The following is a 24,853-nucleotide window of genomic DNA, read 5'->3' as shown; positions in this document are numbered from 1 at the left end:
GCCTGATTAGTGGCAGAACCATTTTTTCTGCTACTACTACTACTACAACCCTGCTTGATTTTTCTGACACTTTATTGCATTGTCTGAAAGCCTGCCTTTGATTGTTATATTGGAGCTATGAAGAATATTAAACCATGCAAGCATGATAAATGGGCAATACAGAAACACACTATAATACGGTATATGCTGCAATATCACTGTTACTAGATATAATTACTCACAAACTTGAGTCACATGTAGAAACTAGAACTCAGGTTTCTTTTAAGATACTTACAGAAAAGTAGACTCTTGGCTTCTACTTCTGGATATCCTGACCTCTGGCTCCCGGATTTGGCTCTGTGATTTGTGGACTTTCTGACCTCCAGCTCCCCTGCTGGTCCCATGGTCACCCATGCTTGTAGCCTACACTGGTGAGAGTCCTTTTATCATATCAGTTCTCCCTTCTGTGTACTACCCCAGCAAGTGGGACTCCCTCTGCATCTGGGTTCCTGCAGCTAAACGTGAGTACCATCATTACACATAAGCTGGGATCAGATGTAAAAACAATTGGCCTTAATATGGAGTTGGCCTCCTCTTTTTGTCTATAAGAGCCTCCACTCTTTTGGAAAAGCTTGGGGGTTTGTCTGTGGCAATCTTTGCTCATTTAGCCAACAGAGTATTTGTGAGCTCTGACATTGATGTTGGATGAGAAAGTCAGGGTTCTGTGCAGGCAACTTGAGTTCCTCCACATCAAACTTGTCAAACCACGCCTTTATGGAGATTGCTTTATGCACAGGGGCACAGTCATGTTGGAAAATGAAAGAAGGAAAGAGCCTTACCCAAACTGGTGCAACAAAGCTGGAAGAATAAAATTGTCTTAAATGTCTTTGTATGCTTTGTATCTATACTACCTCTTACTGGAACTAAGGGGATTCACCCAAACCCTGAAAAACAGCCCCAGACCATCATCCCTCCTACACCAAACTTTACCGTAGGCAATATTCATTCTCCTGGCATCCGGCAAACCCAGATTCGTCCATCCAGATAGTGAAGTGTGATTCATCACTCCACAGAACACGTTTCCACTGCTTTAGAGTCCAGTGGCGGTGTGCTTTACACCATTCCAGCCAACGCTTGCCATTGTACATAGTGATCTTTGGCTTGAGTGCAGCTGCTGTTTCATGAAGCTCCCAATGCGCACTGCTTGTGCTGATGTTGCTTCCAGAGGAAGTTTGGAAATCTGTAGTGAGTGGTGCTACAGATTAGAGGACTGCATTGGGAGGCGGGTCCCGCGGGCGGTCTTTCTGGGGCTGCGGGCGGGAGCGGGCGGTCAGGCACTGTACCTGTGGGTCCCGGTAATCCTGTGCAGTCCCGCAAGGATGCCTTCTCGCTGCTCCATTACAGTGTCTTCTATCTTGCTCCGCCCATGAACAAGGCGGAGTCACGTGATGTGACGTGACTTCCTGTGACTCCACCTTGTTCCTGGGCGGAGCAAGAGAAGAAACGCTGTGAAAGAACAACTCGAGGGCAGCCTTGCGGGACTGCCCGGGAAATAAGGTAAGGAGGCGGGGGTGATTTGCCACAAATGTGGCGGGAGCGGGCGGGATTGGCCACAAATGTGGCGGGAGCGGAACACCCACATTGCGGGAGCGGGATTCAAAAGAGCGGGAGCAGGCGGGATTCAAAAAGCAGTCCCGCGCAGGGCTCTACTACAGATGACAGGAGATTTAAATTATTTTATTACATTGGTTAGAAGCTGAAACATGCTCCTGCTCAAAGGTTATTTAGTACTGGGCAGTCTTTAGTTTTTACAGGGTGACACTACTATTTTTTTTTCTTTGCCTCTGACTCAGCACACATCAAGAAGGAAAACCTCAGCATTCCTTATATTATCATTGTAGATGCCAACATTACAGTCGTAAATTTTGCATCCACAGAGTTTAAATGCTAAATGTAATACTGCAGCAAGGACTTTGTGCTACAGCACAGCTTTCATACAGGACCATGTTTCTATGCACTGATTGTTAAAACGTCACAAATAACAGATATAAAAACCAAAATGTTAAAATAACAGATTTCACTGGAAACCGTTATCAATAGCCATTGAGTATTGTGGTTAAAACATAAGCAAAGAAACAATACAAACACTGGTAAAATTCAGTAATTATGGGAAGGTTATAGGGCGTGCATGGCGTATAGTTAAGTAGATAAGTGTATTGATAACATGAAATATTATTACAGCCCAATGAGAGTCATAAAATAACACATTATAAAGGAATATTAAACCAGTACTGCGTATTAGCCATTTGTATGTCTTATGTTAGGCCAATCTACTAGACAAACACCCTGACTCCAGCTTGTTGTTGGTTTAGTCTTTATCGCCACCCGGACACTGACCAATTTGAGTTTATTGAGGAATGGACTTCATTAGCATTGCAAAAAGGAATCAGCACAATGTGGTGATTGATCAGGGAAAGTTACCCAAACTATTACATGACTGACAACAATGGCAGCCTGCGGGTTTGCAGATAACGGGAGATTAATGGAGACAAAATTAAGGTTTTGCCAATGCTAACCTACATTACTTAGTACAGTACAGCTCAAGAAGAAAAAAATCCACGGGATTTACCTTTAAGAATTGAAGAACGCAGGACTTTAAACCTGTTTCAAATTAAATAAATAGAGCACCAATAAAAGCATCATTTGTTTCTTCTTTTGTCTACCTATAAAGTAAAGTGACCACCTGGCCCATTTGTCACTGGGCACATATGCATTTCACTGCATCTATGTGAGATGGTGGATATTGACCAGTGGAACCAGTTTACATGTTCTGGTAAGCCTACAATGGACACTTAAGATTGGACCCTCAACATCAGACTCTTGCTTTAAAACCCACGTATAAACCCATGCTTTTACATCACCGCACCATTAAAATTTCAGGAATGAATATGCACTTATGTCTCAGCTGATGCAGCACATCTTACCGAGAAGAATTGTTCATTTTGTTTTAGTTACTGTGCCACAATATAATAGAGTAACGCTATAGCGGATGAAGGCTCAGCTTCCCATGCGGTTATGTAGAAGCTGCAGTTCTCATTTCCAGCTAACACGTCATAATGTGAACGCTAGTGATCTCTGCACCACCGATTTAACAAAACATGCACTGCCAATGTTCCCAGAACCTGGCACGGTTTTCCGCATACTTCTTCTATTTGCAATGACCGAACTCTGAAAATCAAACAAAATTTTAAATATTTTATGCTACATCGATTTTAACATTTTATGTCAAATACTGTAGATACATTTTGCTTTTAGTTATACACAAATCCAATTTCAATTTGCTCTGTGTTCTGACATCACAGCCCATGTCACAATAATGATAGAGGCCAGCCAGGAGAGTTCTTGACACTCCTCTGTATCTCACCAGAGAGACATTATCTCAGCCACAGTTTATCCAAGCGATTTGCTTCAAGACTCTGCTGCCAGCAGCTGCCACTCAGCTGTGCCAAGTGAGCACATCTTGTAAGCCAGTCCAAACAAACAAAAGAGGGCGACAAAACCCCTGCTCCAGAGTGTCAGATCTCCAAGTCTCCCTAGGAGCTTCCAGGCAACGTAGAGTCCTTCACTGATTGGCCGAGGCTGCTGTGTGATTCATGCCACACTATCCCATGCTATTGGCCACTACAGTTGCAGACTCTACTGGGGGAGGATCAGCCAGTGCTATGGAGATAGAGAACTGAGATTGATGCATATATTGAGAGGCACAGATATTCTGGATAGATCGGTCTTGTCTACCTATGGTTCTGGGAAGCTGCAGTTCAGCTCTGGTAAGACAGATATTGCATGTTTTCTAGAGAACTTTAATGCATTGCTGTGCAATTAGGGTCCTGATCTTCTGTATTGTTACTTAAGCTGCAGGGGTTTCAAGATCTGTCTGATGTCTGTTTGTAGGGTAAGTGTGTGTGGGGGGGGTTGTTGAATTTGGTTAACGGTGATTTATGGTGCTGCTGAATGTATTGACTAATGTTAATAGGATCCAGAAAAACAGATGTGGCATGCTTGATTTCATTCCCCCCCCCCATGCTTCGGGAGAAAGAGTATCCCTTCTCAAAGCATGATGTGAAGGTTCTCATTTAAATACCAAGACTCTTCTGCATATGATGTGCATTGTGTATGATGTGATTAGTCGATGGGATACAGTGTAGCTATTTGTTGAAAAAGCCACCCTCTGTGCTCTATAGATGCGCTGATGAATTCTTCTTGCTGTATAATGCAAATAATGTAAAGCGATTTCTAGGGGAAAAAAGCTGATTTCCTATGTATTTCTCATCAGTCCCTTTAAATGCACAGGCATTGGAAACCTGAGGCCCTCACACGCCAGTTCTTCTGCTCGCTGAGAATGATAGGCATTGTAGTGCACGAAAAAGAAAAGCACCTTAACCCTTTGCATACCAGGGAGAAAAGTAGTAATCTGTGCCCATGGCACACCCCTCGCAGCTCTTTAAACTACAGTTCATATTTTAGTGTATTAAAAGTATGTAATCCCGGTTTTATTCAGCATGGGGGCACAGCTGGGGGGCACCAAAGGGGGCTTTTACTTACAAGTGCACCATGTGATTATGTTGGCTAGCCTAATCCAGATCAGAAGAGTGTATATAACATTGTCATTCAGCAACAACAAAAAAATACTGTGCCCATATGTTATAGGAACAGATGTGATATCCTGGAAGCCGATCTCTTAAATTAACCAAGATAAATTGAGATAATCCTGCAGACATAATCATAATCAGACATATCCTTTGCTTGCAGTTTGGTACATGACAAGAAGAAAGCAGACTAGGCCACTAGTAGTACATGGATTATTTATTTATTGTTTTGCATAATAATAAAACGTTTCTTTGTAACACACAAATATTTGGAAACACATTAAATTGATGCCACGCGTCCATATTACTGACCTTGTCAGCATTAGGAAAATTCAACCACCTTTTTGTATAGAGGAGATTTAGCACTAGTGGCTTGGACAGCTCCTTTTTTACTCGCCAGTGGATCTCCTTGATGTACAAGACATTGAAAGAAATACATCGGGAAATATCATTAACTTAAGACGGTGCAGATGCATAGAGAAGTTACCTAGGAGATTTCTGGTAATTGGTGAAGACTGGGGGACAGCTTCATTAAAAAAATCTATCCAACGGAAGAAAGTAGAAAAAATTTGTTTTGCATGTGACGTACATGTTATTATGTGATCACAGCCATTCCAGGGCATACTGGTTTCGAGTCAAGTGCCCATATGACCAGTATTTTACTCTGCTGGTCTAGTGTTTTTATATTACTATACTTTCAGAAATACAACCGGCAGTAGAGCAGTTTATATTAAACGTGCATTCAAAGAAACTATTATCCTGTATGTCTTTAAGTATAACCATTTATTTTGCAATGTATAGATTATATATGATAAACTGATTTGCACTACCATCGCAAAAAAATGGTTTGCTTGGTTTGGAGCGTTTACCTTTTTTTGTGCTTAGAAAAGCAATGCAAATGTTATCTTGCAGTTTTTAAGATCTTATTACTTGACAACTCAAACGACTTCCTATCAATGTACAAAAGGCTGTAAAAAAGCTTTGCCGAAGATCAAACCCTTTTTTGAAATTCACCTTTTGAAAACTATGACAGCAAATAGAAAAAGAAGAGTATATGTTAAGCACAAAAGCATATACATTTAGCTTTGTCCCAAATGACATTACTGTATATTATACAAGATTGGAAATAATGGGCATATAGTATATTCTTGTTGGTAAATCATTGCAAAATGAAGAGTAGTATTAGATGTTTCAAAAATCCCAGAGGGCTGGATCACAGAGGAAGATCACTGACCCACTAACATCAGATAATATGCTGTTGTATCCATGCATGGATGCACATCTTTAAAATGTATTGGCTCTGTGGGATGACATATAATTGGAAATTATTCTAGCCTTGGTGCACGAATAATTATAATTTTAATAAAGACAGGAGGCGAGTATTTTGCATAACTTCCTTTACTCTCACAGTAGCAGCAAAGAAAGAGTTAACATCATAAATGGAAACATCCAATAGAAACACATTATGTGGAAGGTATATAAACCCTTAAACCATCCTCCTCTTCCTCTTTCGTCGCTGTGAACCGGACTGAAGAAATGTCCATCAAAACTGACGACCAACTCAACCAGAACACCGAACGAAACCGGAACCAGCAACGTCCAAGAACCAGCGGCATCACACTGGATGGAGCCAACCGAGCTCAAACACGGGTAGTCAAACCGCTAACAGCTGACGGTGAGTTCACGCTGAAATAAAAAGAGAAACGTAACAGGACCAGACTCCTCATATACAGGATAATGGCATAAAATGTTGTACAGATCCAACGAATCCCCAAAATCAATAACAAGGGGCATATGAGATCAAAAGAAATATATACACAATAAAACAATAAAAACCCCCAAAACCACCAACTTACCAGAGAAGGGAAGGGATGGGAGGGAAAATACTCGCCTCCTGTCTTTATTAAAATTATAATTATTCGTGCACCAAGGCTAGAATAATTTCCAATTTTAAGGCAAGACAGGAGGCTTCCTATTTTGCAGTTTTAACGCCTGCAACTAAAGCCACTGCCGCGGAAGACACCGGGCGGAAGTAAAATTCCCGGAAAGTAGAAGCCCGGGACCAATCCGCCGCCTTGAGGATATCGTCCAGTGCTGCCCCAGACCGAAGGGCGCAAGATGCAGCGGCGCCCCGAACCGAATGAGCCCCAAAACAAGCATCCACTCCTGCCAGAGATAGGAGCCAACGGACCCAACGGGCTAAAGTCGGGGAAGAGACGGCTTTAAACGGCTTAACATAAGAGATGAGCAGCTGGGACACCGAGGAAGGACGTACCAGAGCAGAGCGAGACAAGAATGCCTGAACGCATCTGGCCACACAGATCTTAGGATCATCCAGGAAATACGGATAGGAGATTGATGAGGAAAAGGTCTTAGTTCTCCTATGGACCTGGAACACCAGACCCTCCGGGGAAAAAGAAATGGCATGGGTATCGAGAGCCTTGACGTCTGAGACCCTACGAAACGAAAGCAGACACAACAGGAGGGTAAGTTTCGCTGACAATTGACGCAGAGAGAGAGACTCATTGTCCGGCCAGGCACGCAGAAAATCGAGCACCACGGCGACATCCCACAGAGAAGCATAGCGAGGTGCCGGGGGTCGAGATAAACGAATGCCGCGAAGCAGGCGGCAGACCAGAGGAGCCTTACCTACCGGCTCGCCTGAGATGCCCACATGACCCCCTGAAATGGCAGATCGAAAGACATTAATAGTACGGAAGGATTTTCCCGAGGAAAACAACTCAGCCAGAAAGTTAAGAACAAAATTTAAAGAGGCTGAATGGGGATCCACTTGCCGTTCCACACACCAAGTAGCCCAAGTTCGCCAAGCTGCCCGGTACGACTTTCGGGTACCTGGAGCCCAGGATTCGCGCAGCAAGGATTGAGCCTCGACCGATAGGACTGGGTCTGCCCTGGATCCCCCGAGATCGTCCATGCTACCAGGAGAAGACGACCCTCTTGAATGAGGGGATGCGGTTGGCCATCCGATCCCGACAGGAGAGAAGGGAAAGACGGAAGCGCCAGAGGGTCCCGCACCGACAGCTGCAACAGAGCTGGGAACCACGGTTGTGCATGCCAGAGGGGGGTCACCAGGACCAGAGAGCCGCCACTGCGACGTAAGTGGTGAACGACTCTTGGGATGAGGGCGAAAGGGGGGAACGCGTACGCACCCCGGGGGGGCCACACCTGCATGAAGGCGTCCGTCGCCAGAGCTTCTGGATCCGGGAGCCAGCTGTAGAAATCCTGCGTCTGACGATTCGTCCTGGACGCGAATAAGTCCAGGTGAAACGGGCCTCTCCGACGCTGGAGGTCCTGGAAGACTTGCCTGTGGAGCTTCCAGTCGCTCGCATCCCGCCAGTGTCGAGAGAACCAGTCTGCGAGAAGATTGTCTACGCCCGGGAGATATTCCGCCTGTAGGGTGATATTGCGAGCTAGACAAAATTCGAAGATGTCCTTCGTTACCTCCGTGAGGCGCTTGGAGCGCGTACCCCCCAGGCGGTTGATATAACGGACTGCTGAGAAGTTGTCCATCCGCAGGAGGAGACAGCAGTCTGAGCGGTCTCTGGCCAGGCTCCGGATCGCGAAGGAACCCGCGATCAGCTCCAGACAATTGATATGGAGCGAACGCTCCTCCTGAGACCATCGACCGCCGGTCGCTACTGAGTCGGAGGCGGCGCCCCATCCTAGTAGACTGGCATCGGATTCGAGAACGAAGTCCGGTTGAGAACCGAAGATCGCCCGACCGTTCCATGCCTCCATGTGGCGGAGCCACCAGAGTAGCTCGTGTCGCACCTCCTGGGTCAGCCAGATCACCTGGTCGTAGGAGGGCACCTTCCGTAAGTGGTGGGCTTTGAGGCGTTGGAGAGCCCTGTAATGGAGAGGGGCGGGGAATATCGCCTGAATGGATGATGAGAGAAGACCCACTACCCGAGCCAGGAGACGGAGAGAGCAAAAATCTCGGCGGAGAAGAGCCCGAATTTCCTTCCGAATGGACACTATTTTTGGCCGTGGAAGGCGAAGCATAGCCGCTTGCGAGTCTATCTCGAAGCCTAGAAAAATAATACGTTGACTCGGGGTAAGCTCCGACTTTAGAGTATTTACAAGAAAGCCTAGCTCGTGAAGGGTTCGAACGACGAACTCCGTCTGCGAGAGAAGAGAGTCTCGGCAACCCGAAAATAACAGAATGTCGTCTAGGTACACTATGCATCTGACGCCCCTGGATCTGAAGAAAGCCATGACCGGCTTCAGGAGCTTGGTAAAGCACCATGGGGCTGAACTGAGGCCGAATGGAAGGGCCTTGAACTGCCAAATCTGTCTGCCCCAGCGGAATTGGAGAAAACGTCTGTGATCCGGATGAATAGGGACGGAGAGATAAGCATCTGTAAGGTCCAACCTGGTGAACCAATCGCCCTCCGACATAAGGTCTCTGAGGAGATGAATGCCTTCCATTTTGAAGTGGCGATAGGCCACGAATGCGTTGAGGGATCGCAGATTTATTACAGGACGAAAGTCGCCGGTGCGTTTGCGCACCAGGAAAATGGAGCTGAGGAACCCTATGGGACCGGGGGCTCGCTGAATGGCTCCTTTGTCGCGAAGGGCCCGGAGCTCCTTCTCTATTAACGCCTGATCGGCCGCGGATCGGAAGGCCGGACGAGGTCTGCGTATCTGAAAGGGGGGAGAGACAAAGTCTATCTGGAAACCCCGAACCGTTTGGAGGATCCAAGGGTCGGATGAAATCCACACCCAATTGTGGAAAAAATGGGATATACGGCCCCCAACCCGTAGAGGGAAAGAAGGATAAGAAGCAGTCTGACTTACCAAAGCCGGAGCGCCCTCTGGGAAATCCTTGAGCACCTCTGCCTCTGTATCCTCCACGGGTGGGAAATGGCCTCTGGTGGAAGTGCGGTCTGAAGGAAGGCTGTGGTTGCGGGAAGTTCCTGGGGCCTTGGGATGAAATGCGGCTGGCGGCCCGGCCCCTCGGTCGTCCAGCCCTCCCGGAAAAACGAAGGTTCGGTTGGAAAACCTTCTTCATGGAAATCTTAGCCTTGTTCCATGATGTCATGAGAGATACGTGGCGATTAAGTTCTTTAACAAACGCATCCCCAAAAAGCAAGCCGTTAGCGGCTGCACCTAAGTCCTTGGTGCCTAATTCAGCCAGGCGGGGGTCCATGCGAAGCAAAGCTGCCTTACGACGCTCCGTAGCTATGGAGACGTTGGCGTTCCCCAGGAGACAAACTACGCGAAGAGCCCAATCGCGAATAACTTTGGGGTCTAGGGGAGAATTTTGCAAAAATGCCCTGTCTGCTAGGGAAAGAATTTGGGTGACAGGCCCTACCATATCCAGGACTTTATCCTGCGCAGACTTTAAGCCTTGTTCTAAACCCCGTCTAGGGTCTTTATTTTGTGCCGACAGGAGAGCGACCACATTGGGATCGAACTCAGGCGTAAGGGCCACCTTGTCTGGGATGCATGGTCGGGGGCATTCGGCTCTGAGTTTGTTGCGAACCTCCTTAGGCAGCGGCTTTCGGAGCCATTTATGGAGGTATAGGGCGATATGCTCGGGAGGAGCCCATTCTGTGGCCCTAGGGTGGCGCATGGTAGTGGGATCAAACATAGAAGACCCAGTAGGGTCAAGGACCGGGAGGTCGGTGGATGTGGAGGCTGAATGGGCTTGAGGGGGATCGGCAAGGTGGGGCTCATCCACCAAATACTCACGGACGAACCCGGAGTCAACATCTCTGGACGAGGCCAGATTAACAGATATGTCAGATCCAATGGAGGAATCTGCTTGCCATTCGTCCACTATGGACAGTGGTTCATTAGGAGTGCCAGAGGTTTTTGGGCGTTTAGCGGGAGCTTTACCTTTGCCCGCGGATATACTGCTGCCCTTCCAGGGACGTTTAGAAACCGAAGTCTCCCCATCCGATTTATCGGATTCAGAATCTGAACGGGCATTAGTAGGGCCCGGTGGGACAGGGGGTTGCCCTTGGTTAGGTAGATTGGCAGACATTTTTGTAAAGAATGACTCTACCGAAGTAGAGAATTTAGATTCCAGCCAGGCCATAAAGGCATCTTGGGAAGGTATGTTGTCTTGAGACATAATGTCTGTAGGGAAAAAGAGAGGGCAGTGTAAGGGCAGGTAAATGGAATCAAAAGGCACTCTAATATATATATATGTATCTGTGATAAATCATCCACAGGTGCTCAGCCTGGGATCTATAGCCGATTTAAAAATTCCCCCAAAAATAATTTGCACAGTTAGTCTGCCACAATAAGCCTGAAATATAAAATAAACCTGAAAATAATAAAAAACAAGTAGTTCACCAGTAGTGGAGGGTAAACCACATAAAATCGGAATGTAACCTAAAAAACGGACAGAAAATGGAAAACCGGAACTCACCAGGCTAAGAGAGACCCGGCCGCATTACAAACAAGCCGGCCGGCAGAGAAAAAAGCTCTACGGGAGCAGTAATATGGCCGCCGCACGCAATATGTAAGGAGCGGTAAGATGGCGGCTGAAATCTCGACTCGCGAGATCTCGCCGCTCGGCCAAAATGGCGGCGAACCGCACGAGAGGACACAGAAAGCCCGCGAAACGCGGGTGAAACAGAATAAGAGCCAGGAAAAGTGAAGACGGAGGCAGCCAGAGCCGTACGAAAGGTAAAAAAGAGACAAAGGGGAAGAAACCGGGAAGAACTACCGGCGTAAAACGGGAGGGAAAAGGAAATACCGGGGAATAACGGGAATAAACCCGGGGCTGGGAAGACCCCCGGAGACTCCCGGGGCCCGGGAGGATGAGAGGGGGGGAGGAGAAAACTAGCCCCCCAGACCAGACATAAAGTCCGAGGAAACGGATAAAATAAAGCGCAATGCACAGCAATAAATTCAATACAAACGACAAGAAGTCATAAACAATTCATAAACAAATTTATATGCACATGAAATTCTGACAAAAGGAAGAGGACTGACCTGCAGCTACGGTGAGCAGCAAAGAAAGAGGAAGAGGAGGATGGTTTAAGGGTTTATATACCTTCCACATAATGTGTTTCTATTGGATGTTTCCATTTATGATGTTAACTCTTTCTTTGCTGCTACTGTGAGAGTAAAGGAAGTTATGCAAAATAGGAAGCCTCCTGTCTTGCCTTAAAATTTGCATAGTTTGTGACAGCGGTGTTCCCACTAGTCATAATTCAAAGACATTCTTATCTAATTTATTTCATTGTTGCTATAAGTCCCTAAATAATTGTTTTAAATATTAAAATCTGACATTGGCATACAGCTTTTTGTTAAGATTGTACCCACTGGATTATCATATGGTTCCCTTTCTGTATTTGCTGGCACATTGGAAGAGCATATGCAGGTTTTTAGAATGCAGCTGTGACTGGTGTTTAGTCCCAAGCAACCCCTCACCCTAGTGTCCAGTGAAAGGCACGAGGGATATGTCTACCCAGTACCTTTCAATCACATCATATGTTAGTGCAGTAAATAACATTAATAAGCGCCAAGGAGGAGGTTAAAGAGATCTGCACAATGGACACACAGACCTCCCTCCCCTTTAAACCAAAACATACATTTTTCTACACAGTTTTTAAGGGACTCGGCAGGTAGATTGTGCTAAACATCTTGGATTTAGGCAGCCTTAGTTTTTCTCTCACTTCATGTAATCCCAGACAGACTTGATGATGTTGGGATCAGGGCTTTGTGGGTGCCATACCACCACTTCCTTACGCTGAAGAAAGTTCTTAATCACTTTGGCTGTATGTTTCGGGTTGTTGTCCTGCTGCAGAATACATTTGGGCCCAAATAGATGCCTCCCTAATTGTATTGGATAAGTATCTACCTGGACTTCTCAGGATTGAGGAGACTATTCATTCTGACCAAATCCCCAACCCAATTTCCATAAATACTGCCCTAAATTTTAAAGGAACCTCCACCATGCTTCACTGTTGCCTGCAAACACTCATTCTTGTACCGCTCTCCAGCCCTTTGGTGAACAAGCTGCTATTTGCTAGGTATGGCTTTTTGGCTGCAAATCTTCCATAAAGACCACATCTGACCAGACTTCTTTGGACAGTAGATGGGTGTACCAAGATGGGTGTACCAGGGTCCCACTGTTTTCTGCCAATGCTGAGCTGATGGGACTGCTGGATTTTCAATTGCAAAGGGAAGTAAGCATGATGTGTCTTATCTGCTGCACTTGGCAGACCACTGTGTCTATGGTCCTCAATATTGCCTGGTTCTTCTGCTTCTTCAAAAGAGATTGGACTGAACATCTGGAAACTGCTTTCTGCCTTGAAATTTCTGCCTGTATGCAGTATAACTACCTTGTGTGTTGTTGCTTTGCTCAGTCTTGCCATGGTGTGTGACTTCTGGCATTAAACTTCAGCAACCTCACCAAGTTAGTGAGTCTGACTGTTTCTCACCCCATTTTATTCCTCCTACACAGCCGTTTCTGTTTCATTTAATGGTTGCGTTGATGATCATTAGCACCTGTTTGGTGTAATTGTTTAATCTCACGCCTAACTATATACCTACAAAATCTCTGACCCAGAAGAATTGGTGCTGTTTTGAAGGCAAGGGGTGGTCACACCAAATATTGACTTGATTCAAATTTTTCTTTTGTTCACTCGCTTTGCATTTTGTTAAATGATGAAACAATAAACTTTTAACACGTCTATTTTTGAAAGCGTTCTTACTTGACAGCATTTTTTTCAGACCTGCTTAAAACTGCTCACAGTACTATCATATATATAATCATTTATATAAAATAAATGAATGAGCCCTTTTGAAAATATTAAGAATACACAATTTTCACACTGGTAAAAATTCAAAACTCAATTTAAAGACGATTGAAGCTAAATCCTTGTTGTTGACTGGGTATAAATGAATTTATAAATGAATTGTAGTATATAAAGTATGTATATTCATCCAACCTCCTATCATATGGCAAATTCCTGCTTGAGGAGGTGAGATCAGTCAAAATAGATGAAACCGAGTAGCTTACCCTGTCTGAAGTGTCACATAATTTGAGGATGCTAAATTCCTCATTCCTAAATCAAGTGAGAACTGACAAAACATGTTTATACATAAAATTAATCACTGCTTATAATGACATATTTAAATATAGTACATTAAAAAAAAATAATCAAGCAGTAATCTTAACATGACTAATTGCTTGACACATTTCAAAATAATTAAAAAAAAGACACATCCGATTTAAATATTTTTGTGATAAGTGTAATTTTATGTCTGTCTTTGTTTTGTTTATTTCCTGTAACATGTTCCTATAAAGCAATACCGACTGAATTATGGTGGCACCTAAGGCTAATGGGGGGCTTGATTAATATTTTTATGTTAATTATCTTCATTGTTTATCATCTATTATATTGTAACCTCATGCCAGTAGGGAGTTCATTGCATTTTATTTTTGATTTTGTTTGTTATCCTGTTAAACTGTACAGCACTATGTTGGTGCTTTTTGAATGATAACAATAACCAGTTGACATATGTTCTGCTCCTCTGATTTGTTTTATACTTGGTTGAGGGCTTCGGAATGATGGTAATGAAGTAGCTTAAGGGGTTTAATCACTATAATGTGAATTATGGGTTGAAATGAGCTAAAATATTTGAATAACCTAGCTATGTATTATAAGGGGTCAGCCTAATTAGCCATGTATAATGCATAATTAAAATATTACGGGGAAGTTCAAGAAAAACAGTTAAGCATGTATAGTGCAGAACCTTCTTGGTTTCTCTTCTGGAACAGTTCCACTGACGTTGGTCCTCAAATAGTGAAATGAATGAGACGCCATCTCATTTTGAATCACCCACAACTTTTTTAGGGAATAAAATCTTTACTTGCTTCATGCAACATCTCAGAGGTAGATAGATAGATAGATAGATAGATAGATAGATAGATAGATAGATAGATAGATAGATAGATAGCCAGATAGATAGATAGATAGATAGATAGATAAATAGGTTGATAAATAGATTGATAAATAGATTGATAGAGATAAAAAATATTTTTCCTTTTTTATGCACTTACGTTCACAATGGTTTATTTTAGCAGTAGTCCAATGTAATAATGCAAAGATGCCCGGTAAATAAAGACTGATTTATCAAACCCAAGGATGATTAACTAATGCCCAAGCTTTACCTACAATACCAAGTTACCAAACCTCCAGGCAGGTCTGTCACAATTCAGGTAATACTAGTTACAAGGATTTTTTAAAGTTATTATTCGATGGAACGCTCACGGAGTAGACATTTTGCTATGTATTGAGGGATCCGGAGCTGAATGCATGGCAAATTTGTCCGCAGCTAGTGAGATACTTTTAGATAATGGCTGTCACCGAGAACATTGCTGGACAAAAGAATGCCTTTGTAGACCAAGAGTTGTAGTCATAGAACAACCAAAGGGCCACTGTTAACATACCCTAAAAAATATAATCTTCCATTGCTGTCTTGACTGCACTAAAGCATCATTAAGGAACACTGCTTGTGATAAATACAAGTGTAGTAGTTTTTGTTATCGTTTCTGTTGAAAGAACACCTGTTCTGTATTTTAATGTTTGCTTCTTTCCTTATGTAGAAACTCCTAATTGCGCCACTTTGTTGCTATGGAGATTACAAGCTGTCACTCTCTAGTTTCTCCTTTTCCTTGATGTTTTAAATATTTTTTTAACAGCAGTGTTACATAAATATTTGAAAATATGCAAAGCCGAAGTTTCTGCCTTATTACAGCAATACTGATTGGAATTATGCTAGCAGCTAATAATGTTCACAGTTGGAACTGCTATTAAAGATTCCAAATGGTTTTATACTGGGGTAAATAGACCATAGTTCTTGCAAATTAATATATAATATACTACATGGCTTCTACTGTTTATCTTGTTGACTTGAAAGTTAATTATATTTGAGTTGATATAGACTTTTTATGGCGATTGTTGATGTGTTGATTGTGCTGATTCTACACAACTTTTGTAGTGACTGGCTACATGCTTGTGTCTTTGGCCAATAACTGGCATTATTTAAATTGCAGACTGGACTCATCTTGTCCATTTATTTTGAAGGTATATGGGCCATAGTACTACTGGGTGCTGGTGGCAAAAACAGTAACTCATTACTATGAGTGTTCTATAAAGTACCCTTGTATAGATAAATCCAGATCAAAGGCATCTAGCCCAAATTAAGCATTATTCTAAGCAGACTCTATTTACAGTGATCACTATCGTACAGTCTAAAATTGAATTCATTACATTGCCTGTGAGCATCAGACAGGCATCCTTACTCCCATAATATGGGCCAGTAGGCAAAATAAATGTTACTTTTAAGAATCTTAAGCACAGTCCTCTAGGACAAGGAACACAGATTTGCAGCAAACTGTGATTTATTTGCTGGTGCTCAAGCCACAAAATATCTCCTAAAATAACAAAAGAAAATCCTGGCTCCCAGTTGGAGCCCTCTCTGGCTATACTTTGCTGATCCAGACTGACCACCCTAAACACCCATTAACTATATCTCTCTGCCAGACCCAGCTAAGCCAGTCTCTGGAAACACAACTCTAGACGCACACAAGTCCAGCCAGGTAATGCCACACTTGGCAAAGGAGTTGTCCTCAGGGCCTCTCCTTGCCCTGGGAGTACAGTGGAACTTCTGAACTTCTCCCCTTCTCTGATTGTATGGCATCAGGGGGTTTAAATGTCCAGCACCTGTCTCTCATGCATGCTTAATCAAAATACTGGACTTGATCCTGTAATAATGGAGTTGGAGCATTGGCCACCCTGCTTTCTAAATTCTGCACCCCAGGGACCCATACATACAGTTGTGGGGAAAATAAAGTACACCCCCATTGAATTCTATGGTTTTACATATCAGGAAGTGTAAAAAATAGGTAAATAAAACCTCAGATGAACAACAACACATGACGTAAAAACTCAACCCAACCAACTCACTGGTTTCCTTACTTGCGAGGCCCACAAAGGCCAAAATGTACATCTTGGTTTGTTGTTTCTCTTGCGAAGAGGAAGTTTGCCGTACATTTCATTAATGGACTGTCCTTATGGGTAGGATCATATATGTTGATTGGGATTTATTCTCTGTTATGGCCCAAAAGCTAAAACATGAGCAGGCCTGGACTGGCCATCTGGCATTTGCTTGGTGGGCCGCTGGCCAACAGCACACACACACTCATCTGATCTGCCACTCCAGCTGAAGATCAAATGTTGCAGTGTGTGGGCAGTGGCCGGATATGCCCAGTAGCATGCTATGTGAGCATAAAAACATATTGTGTGGCCACGGATATCCAGCTGTCAGCTGCTGGCCTAAAAGTGGTAGAGCCACCTTGTTATCCCCAGTCCAGCCCTGAACACAAGAGACAGATTACTCTCAGTGTTGGATTTACGTATGGTTTTAGCAAGGATATGGCTGGTCCCCTTGAAAGAAAAGAGTTTTAATGTCAGTATTATTTTGTCGAGCCACATTAAATTATTTTAGAGACAGGTCTTTGATCCCACTGTTTGTTGTTTGACTCTGCAATCTGTTGTTCATTAACATTAACATTAATGAGCCCATCTGCAGAGGTTGTTCCAAAGCTACCTGGAAATGTGCTTTTGCATGATTAAAGCAAGACTGTATAGAGGATGGTCACAATGTATGGAATAAAGTCACAATGTATAAAGTATAGTTGAAGTCAAAGTAAGGACAGGAATTGGTAGAGCCACCATTGGTCAATGCTTTTCTTACCATAACGTAAAAGAATCCCAGATTTGCGAGGATATTAATAGAGGCTAAGACTGCAATATTCCTTGGAGATTTTCTCATTTTATGAAAATGTATTTAATACAATAGCGAGTAGATATTAAGCAGCCAATTTAGCAGCTGAATTCTATCAGGTTATTTTAAAATTCAAAAGTAGACCTAATCCATGTCAATTTGAATACTTAATTTTTCCAATTAGCAGGCAAAACTATGAAAATTTGTTGAAGCCAATGTGCCAAATTCTGTGGGAATGCGAAAATCAGTGAAAATCCCGATTTGTTAAAAACCACACAAAGCAATGTTAAAAAGGTGCTAAGCCAAAAACAAGCAAGACTAAATAAAGTAGGCACTCAGAAACATTAATAATCCATTTAGCTAATCTGTCCTGATTTGTGTACAGAAGGAAAGTGTTTATCAGACATTATGCATTTTAGTCATCTAATTTGGTAGTTATCTGGGAAAGGGTGCTTACCTTGATTTGGCATACCTGGGAACAGGGGCATAGCTAGAAACCACAGCACCCCGATGTGAAAATTGCCCAGGATCCCCCAAGGGACCAGGTCAGAAGGGCCCTTTCTTAACAATTTGAAGCCAGCACAAGGAGAGAGAAACAAGTGGTCACCCGGGCCCCCTAGAGAGACGGGCCCCAAAGCAGTTATGACCCCTGTAGTTCCATAAGGAATAAGAAGGGGTAGAGCCAAAGGGCAAGAGGCATGGCTAGTCATGAATTGGTCAAGGTGAGGACAGGAAGTTGTTAGAATCATGCAGAGAGAGAGAGAAGGCAAAGCTAGATGGCACATAAAAGGTTGCAACAGAGGCCCAGTAATCAGTTGTAATACCGGAGTTCTTAGGAGGTCATATTATGGTTACGTTTAACCTGCAGTCCACTTGTTGGGTCTTTTGGCAAGGTATGGCCCAGTGTTTCAGCCATGGTGGAGATTTGAAGGCATGGTTTAGTTCAATAATTTATAAAAATATATTATATATGGTGACACAATGTCACTTGAAAAGCATGTTTCACCACCAGCTGTGTCAGACTAAAAAATTAACAGGATGTTAAGACTTCTGTCCATGTAAACAAAAGTTGTGTCATACAGAAAACAAAATTTGGCAACATTACATATCCCATGCAGCCAATTAGTAAACCAAGGAAACTTACGAACAACACAACAACAAACTTCGTAACACACAACTTTTTTACACATAGCCCCTGTGTGTCAATTGGATATACAGGCACACATTTAATGGGATGAAATGTCATTTGAGGAGAATCTGCGTTTGCAATTCTAATATGGAGCACAACAAAAAGTTATCTGCCAAAGGCCGATATCTGTCTAATAATTTCCCTGCTGTTAGCAATTACAAACCTCACATAATAATTTTACGAACCTTCAATCTTTATTATTCAGTTAATGATGAGTCTACTGTATTAATTAAATGTATTTCTGGTAACTCTCCTAATGCCATATTTAGGTAGTTCTGGAACCATTCTAAATTTGTAGCAATCAACTAACAGGTGCATTGTGTAGTGCGACAGGTGAATTGTGTACTGGGTCCAGAGAATGAAGTGATGTTACAACATCAGCTATTACATTCTTTCTAGAGTAAATCAGGACAAAAGCAGGAATTTTAAGAAAGCTCTCATTTCACCTCACTGTGTTCACAGTATATTATGAAGGTCCAACCCCAGTCAGTTTCTCCTGCAAGAAGTAATTGGTTGGTTCTGTATAATGCTTGTTTGATAAGGATTCTCTTTTGCAGACTCACATGCAAGCTCCTGCCTCCTGTGAATAAAACCCAAAATGTTGAGAAGTATATTACACGATTGCTAAGATTTCAAAAATATTGTTTTGCAGATATAACAAATGCATTCATATTAATCCATTGTCGATTCTGTTTACCCTAGATCGGCTGTTAGAATTAAGACTGTTAGGCTCTCTTGAATAATGATGTACCGTAATTAATTCCATTTGCAAGAAGTCATGCTATTTTTAGAAGCACTGTCATGCAGAGACAATACTTTATATCCACAATTAAAGGCTTGATTAAGTAGTGGTGCTATGAAATGGAATGCAACATAGGAGCATCAAGAGTATTATTTCTAAAAAAAAATAAAATTTAAAAAAACAAAAATAGCCTTTAAAGACTATGGTCCTTATTAGGGTTGACCCCATCCACCATTCATAATGTGAGTTGTAAAGCAAGGTTCAGCTAATTTGTTTAGACACTAGAAGCTAGAGAGACAATTCAGTCAACCAGCTTGATATTTTTAGCAGGCAGTAAGACATATACCTATACAGGGGGAAATACAATAACACAGAAAATTAGCAGTCAGGTCTAAAATTTAGGAGGTATAGCTACCAGGGTTCTGAGGTTTGTCAAGCCTTGCTTTAAAGCCTCTTAGACGGCATGTGTCTGTTGTGTTTAAGTGTACATGTTTGACTGTACCACATCTTAAGAGCGAAAGTAGAAACGCTAAATGTAACTTATTATAATATTTCAAAATACAAACCAAAAAAATGTAAAAATGAAACAAAATTTTTGTATAACAGAAATGCAAACAAATTTGGGTTTACAATTCTATATTATAGTTTCTGCTATGTGCAGATGACCAGTTTCTATGTCCAAGCCCCATACAACAATAAAGTAATTCCATTGGTCGGAATGACCTCAGTTAAATTAATATTAAAAAGAATAAACTATGGGTGGTGTATTCCCAGAACATCATGCCAGCAGTCCAACACGTAAGCAGTCCCTTTGAACGTCGGACTATAGAGGAGGTTTTTCTCCTGTGCGGTCCAGGGTGTTAATGATCATGGCAATAAGCATGCTTCCTGCTTACACTGGTTTCAGTAGAGGTAGTGTGCGGTTTGATGTATGGAAATGTGATGTGAGAGGTGTAATTTGTGAGATTTCATTATAGAAGTATAACGTGTGGAAGCGTGATGATGTTATGGAGTGCTGTGTGTTGATAGGGAAAGGGTGTTTTAAGGTATGTGTGTATTTGAGTGTTTGTTAGTGTGATTGCATATGTGTGGGTGGGCTAGTGTGTGTGTGATAGTATGTACAGTATGTGTGAGAGTATGCTCGTGTGATGATAGAGTGAGGGTGCTTTAATGTGTGAGTGTGCATTAATATGACTGTGTATGTGAGCTGTGGAAGTGTCATGGTAGAGTGAGGATTTTTAATGAGAAGTATATTACTGTGTATGTGCATGTGTGTAAGTGTGCTAGTGTGAGTCTGGAGGAGTATTAGTTGGTCTGCCCCCCCCCCAGCTCTTTGATCCTACAAAATCTGCCATGTGCACCAGTGAAGTTGAAGTTGATTTTTTGTTATAAATAGAGATTACTCATAACAATAGACTGTATTCACACAAAACATTTATTTAAAATAAATATATCCATACGGAACAGGTAAATCAGCGTCAAACATTTTACCCGTGGTTGACCATTAGCAACAAGTCCATTAGATTTGGACAGCAGTACTTGTCCGACTAATTTAACCCCTTACATTTGATGTTGCCAAGCTCTGGATACTGGTGGCAGTTGACTGTCCAATATTTCTTCATGTTTGTGAGCCTGTTGAAAGTCGTTCTTCTTAGCTATCAGATTGCTCCATTGTACAGAGCACAAGAGACACTGTTTGCGTAACAGTTAACATACATTAAATTGCTCCACAGCCTTGAAAGGAAAAACGTCACTTTGATAGAAAGGACTGAGGCCTTGGTTATGTATAAACAAATTATTAACCAAGTGAACTAGATCACAAAGACAAAATGAACTGTAGGTTGGTGCATACATGTACTTAAAGTGGATCATTCCAATCCAACATTTTATAGTCTTATACACTAAATAAACCCATGTAATAGTGTTTATTTATTAAAATAAGCAATATATAACTATGAAAACCCGGTTCATATTTATACCACAGGAAAAAGTGTTCTTTTCCTTTTCTCCAGTTCTATATTTTATCAAAATATGCAAATTACATATATAATTGTTCTACCCGATCTTCTCTATGATCTGTTGCTAAGTTGCTGATTGTTTTTGATTGGTTCAAGTAGCTTTGTAAGAGTAAGCAAGAAGTTAAGATAAGACGGATTATGATCTCATCTTCCATAAGCCTAATTTTTAAACTAAATATCACCAAAACATTTATACTGATTGAGACGCAAATAGCAAAAGCTACAGGTAGTTTCAATAAATTAGTTTAGTTAGAAAATGTGACGGCAACAGTTACCCCTGTTTTTTCTATTGTGTGCGAGGTATATTTCATCTCACCAGGCCTATCCGTTTTGAAGGGAAAAACCATAGAGAGCTTCTCCTGCAAGAAACGTCATGCTGGCCCTGCATGACGCAGAACTCAATTAACTTATTTCAGAGATAAGTGTGCGTCTCATTTAGAAACACTTGCCCCCTGCATGTTCGCTACATGGCGCCCACCTTCAGAGGCATTGAGGTGTGACGTCCCAGGGCCTTCTTTCCATAATACTATGGGCTTGGATTGAACCCAGTCAATCAATTAGCTGAATAGGCTAATGGGCTAGAGCCCAACTACTACAGAGTATTTGACATGGTTTCTATAAAGGATACGTGACTCATTTTCAAATTCACACACTTATGTACAATGCATGCAATGCATCCAATTATACTGTCAATTGACTATTTTTTTTCTTCAAAGCATTTTTCCCCATCTCCTATATTCCACACACAAAAAAACTATTGGAAAACCTTTGAAGTAGATACCATAAATCATTGCCGGCTGTTGGATATCAATTAATTAAACAAGATAAAGCGTAAAGGAATCCAAAATGTTTGGAAGAATAACATTTTCAACTCTATCTGCTTTTTGTGTTCCTTGATGATCAATTTATTATACCTAGGAGGAATAGACTGAAGATTATTGAATTAATGATTTTACAGAACCAGTTTGATGATGAACATTGGAATATTTACATTTATTTTCAGTGCATGTACGTGCTAGCTGAAAATGTGTCTTTTTTTCTGCAGATCACAGCTTTGCGGAACAAGAAAAGATCTTTTTTCATTAACAAATGCAAAGAAAGTCAATGGATTATGTAAATATAACTGTGCTGAAAGGCTTCTATATATCCCTCTCAAAGGTAAGATCAGTATTGACTATCACAGTATGTGTTGCAGTGTATCAACTTTTTAATGTAATTTCATTAATATACCTCATAAACTGTTTTAAGATTTTGGTTATTTTTAGTACTTGAACACCTTCATGTGCCAATGCTTATGTTTTATGTGAAGGCTTTTGGTAATGTTTCATTTTTCAAGATAACTGAGTTTCTGTTTCTAAAATCCACATTTCATCTCCGGTATTTATGACTAACAGAAGGAGCCTACACATACTGTAATAGGCCCAACCATCTAACGCGTATAAAGTGTATAAAGCATGTATTTTATGTATTTTATGAACTGATAAGCACCTTTTAAAAGCAAACATATTTTGGCGCTTTGTGAAATGCTAAGCCTATTTCTTATATCTGTTTAATAAAGCATATTCAAGATAAGATTGCAGATCTAAGTATAACGCTAACATCCTAAAGAGAATGTGAGTTCTTTGTAATTTAAATTTGTCAAGATGATCAGAGACAGGTCGTACTAAGGAATATGTGAGTATTTTAACAGAACAGCTTGCCATAAATTCTACTAGCAAACACAACAGGTTCAAACCATATTTGTCAGTTCCTTATGCTAGTGAAACCCATATGATTGTGGTTACAGATTAAAATAAGCAGAAGGTACTAAGGTGGTCTGGCCAATGGAATAAGTGGGACTAACTGCGTATAGGGGCAAACCTGGCCCCAGTTAGTCCACCAGGATATCGATGCTAACCGGAGCCCTGGTGAAACAATCTTTCACCTGGAGACTCCAGGAAAAACCCGGTAAATTCCTGGCTCTCCTTATGTGTACATCATGGTGAAAGGCAGGGCCGGCCCTACAATGGAGCCGACTGGGGCAATTGCCCCAGGCGGCACTTTTGAAGGGGCGGCACTTTGCCGCCCCAAGCGCTTTTTTTTTTAAGTGGAGGAGAGAGAGGGGCACCGAGTGGTTTTCGCTTACCCGCTCGGCGCCCCTCTCTCTCTCTCCTCTGCGGCGAGTCTTCGTGCTCTGTCACGGTGCCGGCTTGTAATGCTGAGCGCCGGAAGTGACGTCAATTTACGACGCTCAGCATTACAAGCCGGCACCGTGGCAGAGCAGGGAGACTCGCCGCAGGACTGTTTAAAGGTAAGTACCGGTGTCGGCGGGAGGGGGCGGCATTTTAAACTTCGCCCCAGGCGGCATTAAGTCTTGGGCCGGCCCTGGTGAAAGGTAACATAGTTTTCTGTTCTGAGAATCTGTTTGATTATTCGTTCTCAATAAATTGATCGGATGAGGCAACTTTTGTAAGGGTAGGGTGAGGAGTGGGTTAATTTGATAAATATTGTTACTTCTGCCACATACATCTGCCAATCTCAGGTTCCATGAGGTAAACTTTTCAACTACATTAAATATCTACAAGACTCCAAATGAACCAGTTATTGGTAGTAAAGTATGTATTATAAATGCCATTATGACAAGTTCCCTGTTAAAACATCTTGACGTGCTTACATATGGATAGAAAACACAAGTGCAAGTTCACTAAAAATAGGAATTAAGGTTAAGTGTATTTCACATAATAGATGCTTATTTTCTATAGCATTGCGAAAGGAAGAAATGTAATCTGAAAGCATTTCTCCCATATATATTCATAAATCCAGACAGGACTTGACAGAATTGGTAGTTAAAGCATAAGGGTTCAACAAGTGTGGAACAACATTGGGTAGAACACAGTTTAACACTACTAACTTATTGAAATTACATTTATTCATATAGCGCCAGCTAATTCCATAGCGCTGTTATGATCTGTGAAATAATTTAAAATTACACACAATAACAAACCTGTACAAAATGAGAAGAGGGCCCACTTTTGTGATCTTACAATCTAGAAATGTTTAAGCAAAATTCAATCTATTACAAAACCAACTTATTTGATTTGGTGCACTGCCATATAACCTTTTATTTGATAGATGTCCCAAAGTAGATGAAATTTTATATTTTGCTCTTTGGTGGAAAATTCAATTTTCAATGAAGCAGGGATAAATAACTCCTTGGCATGTTGATTTGTAGAGATGAGCTATGTGGAAACAGGCAAACAAAATTCTCATCAGACATTTCAGGAAGATTCACAGTTGAAATAGTTAAAATAGTTAGCATTTTTTGAACTGATTCATCACAAGATGAATGACTCTGATATAGCATTCAATACCTTTGTCATGATGATTCCATCTAAGAGTAGATGACACAGACTATACACAGGGTCAGAAGTCGTGTTTAAGGCTCTTGCCAAATCTTTGTTTTTATTAAACCTGAATGATGGCAAAAGGTGAAGGAGACTAGATCCAATTGCATGGAAGTGTA

General features: G+C 41.9%; 1 protein-coding gene across 2 annotated transcripts in view; it reads left to right on the top strand.

Annotated features, from left to right (window-relative positions):
* The first annotated feature begins 3,688 nt into the window (after positions 1-3,688).
* TMEM108 (transmembrane protein 108) overlaps positions 3,689-24,853 on the top strand; it is a 99,312-nt gene continuing 78,147 nt past the window's right edge. For both annotated transcript variants that reach the window (XM_053466335.1, XM_053466334.1), the window contains exons 1-2: positions 3,689-3,806; positions 22,397-22,509. The gene's annotated coding sequence lies outside the window, so the exon portion shown is untranslated. The remainder of the gene's footprint in view (positions 3,807-22,396; positions 22,510-24,853) is intronic.

This window comes from Spea bombifrons, chromosome 5 (genome assembly GCF_027358695.1).
Source record: "Spea bombifrons isolate aSpeBom1 chromosome 5, aSpeBom1.2.pri, whole genome shotgun sequence".
In the NCBI taxonomy this organism is placed as follows: domain Eukaryota; kingdom Metazoa; phylum Chordata; class Amphibia; order Anura; family Pelobatidae; genus Spea; species Spea bombifrons.
This window is presented reverse-complemented; position numbering and strand designations above follow the sequence as displayed.